The sequence below is a fragment of the Belonocnema kinseyi genome, chromosome 8, assembly GCF_010883055.1.
Source record: "Belonocnema kinseyi isolate 2016_QV_RU_SX_M_011 chromosome 8, B_treatae_v1, whole genome shotgun sequence".
In the NCBI taxonomy this organism is placed as follows: Eukaryota; Metazoa; Arthropoda; class Insecta; order Hymenoptera; family Cynipidae; genus Belonocnema; species Belonocnema kinseyi.
In genome coordinates, this window is record NC_046664.1 from 20,411,827 (window position 1) to 20,416,094 (window position 4,268).

The following is a 4,268-nucleotide window of genomic DNA, read 5'->3' on the forward strand; positions in this document are numbered from 1 at the left end:
TACGTTTAAGTACAAAGCTTAATAATAAAAGATGTAAAAAAATATATTTCAACAATCAATTCCAATGGCATCAGCCGGTAACGTTGTACACGAAAATACGAACTCTCTAGAGCCTCGCCTAGTGGCCGCCAGGTTTCGTATTTTCGTCTACAACGTCACCGGCTGATGCCGTTGGAATTGATTGTTGAAATATATTTTTTTACATCTTTTATTATTAAGCTTTGTTCTTAAACGTAGTTTTCTTTCGGCTTCTGCATTTCTCAAAGTTTGAGACCGATATTTTATGTATAAAAAAAGTTGGAACGTTCAAAAAATGTTGAGGTTCAGAAGAAAGATGAAATAATTTTCACTAAAGTTCCTACCAAAAGGCAGTACCTAAACGTACTTTATTGTACTCTAATACATTTTCCAAAGTTTCAGCTCAATATTTTATTTAAAAAAAAAGTTCTTAGGTTCAAAAAAATATTCAGTGAGTTGATAAAGTGAGGTCGATAATATAGGTATTTGGCTGTGTCACATGCCCTTAATGTTTTATTTTTTATTGGGATCTGAAATACTCAAATACGACACCTGGTGACAGAATCTAAAAGCCCTTATAACTTTGTTTTATGCTTTAGGAATGAAATTACTTTCGACTCTTGCATAATTATTTCAAAATTAAAAACACTTTTTTCAAATCTATTTGAAAATGTTAAATTCTTACCAACAAAAACTTACCAATGCAATAAACTTATAATTTTTTTCTAGATTTATGAGTGATTGGATTTGTGTGTCAGCCTAAAGTTTGTTGTTTATCAAAGTTGCAAATTCCTATCTATATTTGCATTAATAAAATTTATTATGTTCACCAATGTTTTGAATTTTATAAATATTATTGAATTTCAAAATAATTGTTAGCTGCGAAGAGAGCCAACTTCATACCATGTCAACTTGTCGATTATTATATTCAATAAGATACTTATGCACCCGTGTAGGAATCCAATCATGGATCCGGCCGGGTCACAGCCGGATAGCCCCGCTTTAAGCCGGGCACTGGTCAAGGAATCCCCGGACTCTTTTTTGAGGGATAATAACAAAAAATTATATTGTGCTAAATAAAAATTGTATGCATATGCATTATTTTGTGGTTACGTGGTTTTTCATCTCTGCCTTTCCAAAGGCTTCCAAAGTTTTTGGCCAAAAATATTGTGTAGTTTGGAAGTAACGCTCGGGTGAATTGTAACACACATAACCTTGAAATATACACACACGTTGCTAGCAATATCAAAAAATTTTTGATAAAAAAACACAAAAGAAGTGTGTAGGGACGTCCGTTAGCATGTTCGCTATCATTTCCCAAATTTGAAGGCAAAATATTTTTTATCCTAGGAAAAAAGCCGGGGGAATCTAATACTGATAAATTGATACTATTTCCTAAGCGCTATGCAAATTAATCACATTTTGCTAAATTAAAACTTTTTGGAATTAACCTACAAAAAAAGTATATGGGGACGTCCGTTAGGATATTCTCTATCATTTCCCAAATTTTTAAGACAAAATATTTATTTTCTAGAAAAAAAGCTGGGGGAACCTAAAACTGGTAAAATCGACAATTTTCTAAGTATCACATGCCCTTAAGGCTCATCGTAAAGATTACGGTGAACTTTTAAAAGTTCAAATCAAGTGAACGAATTCTGGCAAGAAAATTGGAATACAATTGTATTTCCTGATGATAGAATCCCATAGCAATTTGGAAGCCACGTGGTGAGTTCAGGTTAGGAAGGAAGAAAGTAAAAACTGTATACACAAGACTATATTTTAATTTAAAATAATAATTATTTGCGCACTAAGTGGTGGTTTCAAACTAATCACTGAAATAAGGTTGATTTTAACCATGAGTCTCGATTTTATTTGCGAACTTCGAAGAGACGACGCGAAGTAAGTGCAAGGAGCATCCTCGTTCCAGGTGCGAAACTGAACATTACTGAGTGTCTATGCAGACGACAGACGCAGCAGGCGCTATATATGGCGGTAAATTTGAAATTGTACTGACTAAACATTGTCTGAATATAGAGAAGTTTATAAAAATTGTATCATTTCTGTAATAAATCTTTAAATTATAATTTTCAAATAGTAATTCACCTAGCATCCATAATCACGTCTTTGATAATATCACGGCTCTTAAGAAATATGTACTTTCTACAAAAACATTAAACTGACCAGTGCTTAGTCGGCTCCCGACCATGGGATATAACCAGGGTTGGCCCGGCCAGTAACCGGCTGGCCCCAGACTACGTGATTCGAGAAAAATGTAGCCCGACCGGCTCCCGCCCGATTCCTGTCCATGAAACCCAGCCAGGGGTAGCCCAGCCGGGATCCGACCAGAAATCTTGTTGGATTAGGCCCAACCGGAGAAATTTCTACACGGGAAATATTCAAGCATTATTCTAAGAGAAATTATTTCTTCGCTGAATAGATTCATTTTATCGTCTCAAGAACATCAACATTGCTTCAATTAAAATCGTAGTCAAATTAAGTATATGTATTTACTTGGATCAAGAAACATTTTGTTAGATCTTTAGTTACTTATCATGAGAATATAATATTCTTAATTCAATAATTTATTAAACTTCACGTAAATAAGTATAATGACACAAATTAACTCAATAGTTTTTTGCTTAGAGTAAATATATTCTTCATTTAAATAGTTGTCCTGATTCCATTATTTTCTGGATTCAAGAAAATCGGTCCCTTGTAAAAAGAAAATACTTGCTTCTTTCAGATAAAATCAGCCAAGTAAATTAGCCTACTTGATTCAATGCGAATTTTTTTTCAGTGTAAGTAAATTTTGTCCGGAAGTATAGGCGAATATAGGAAAATGATTTTTCTAAAGGTTTATAGTGTTTTTACAGTGAAACCGGGATAAAAATAAAAAGTGATAAATAAAAAGTTACAAATAAAATAAATCAAATTTTATCAATGGAGTTTTCGCCACAAAAATCGAAAAGCAAAGTGTTTTGTTGTCTGTTTGGTTGTTCTTCTACTGCTGGAAAGCAAGAAACTTTTCGCTTTTTCTGAAATGTAAATAAACTTCTATTTAAAAGAAATATATGAAAAATCTTATCTTACAGCATTCCGAGCTGTTCTTATTCGAAAAAGCTAATTCTGGCCAAATTTCCTTAACATAACCTGAACGTTATTTCTCTAGATTTATTTCAAAAAATATATTTCCCTCGAGACCAAAAAAACTTGAAAAACTAAAATTTAGATGTTTACAGTTTTTATTAATATTTAAGATTATTTAATTCAATAAATATATTTGCGGTGACATCTTTTGGATATTTATTTATTTAGTTTTATCATTACTGTTTTTCCTGATTTAATACGAACTAGTAGTTCGATTTTAAAGTCGAACTACTTTTTCAAAAATACATTTTATGGTTGACGATTGAAAATTTTAGTGAAAAATTCATCTTTTGGGTAAGAAATTAAACTGTTTTGTTAAAGAAATTTTTGTTTGTTTGTTGAAAAAGTACTCTAATAATTGAAAATTTGCCTATTCCATTGTTGGTTGAAAATGGTTCCTTTTTAAGTAAAAATTTAAATCTTTATTAAAATCGTCTTTTTACATTTTCATCGGAGAAGGTATTAGATTTGTGTAAAATTTGCCCCCCCCCCCCCCCGTTTTTGTCAAATGTCCATGGCTTGAGACCCTATAAAACCGAAAAAAAAGGTTTTCACGAATGTGTCTGTCTGTATGTCTGCCTGTCTGTGAACACTATGACATTCGACAAAATTAATCTATTAGATTGCCCTTTGGCACACTCGTTAAGTGTCCTAAACTAAAGGTCAAGTTCGTTAGCCAGCCATTTTGGATAAAAATTCAAAAAGTGGGCACATTTTGAATATTTTTGAGACCTTTTTTTTAAATTCCAAAATTCTCTGTACGGCTATTTATCGTATTCAAAAAGTTGAACAATTTATCCTGATGACTTTTTTTGCAAAATCAAAAATTACCAGAGTTAGAGCATTTTCAAAATCCAAAAAAAAACAAAATAAAATGAACATTTTAAGCCAAACAACGCTGGATGCGAAAAAAAGTCAAGAGAAAAAAAACGTTACTTTTTAAAAGCCCTACAAGATTACGATAACAATTTCTTTAATTTGGTCGAAAAGTTAAAAATTCCAAATTTGATTGTACCAAAAATTTTTGAAATCTTTTTTTCAAGATTTAAAAATTGTATGTACATTTGTTTATCGTACTTAAAAACTCAAACAATTTATCCCCA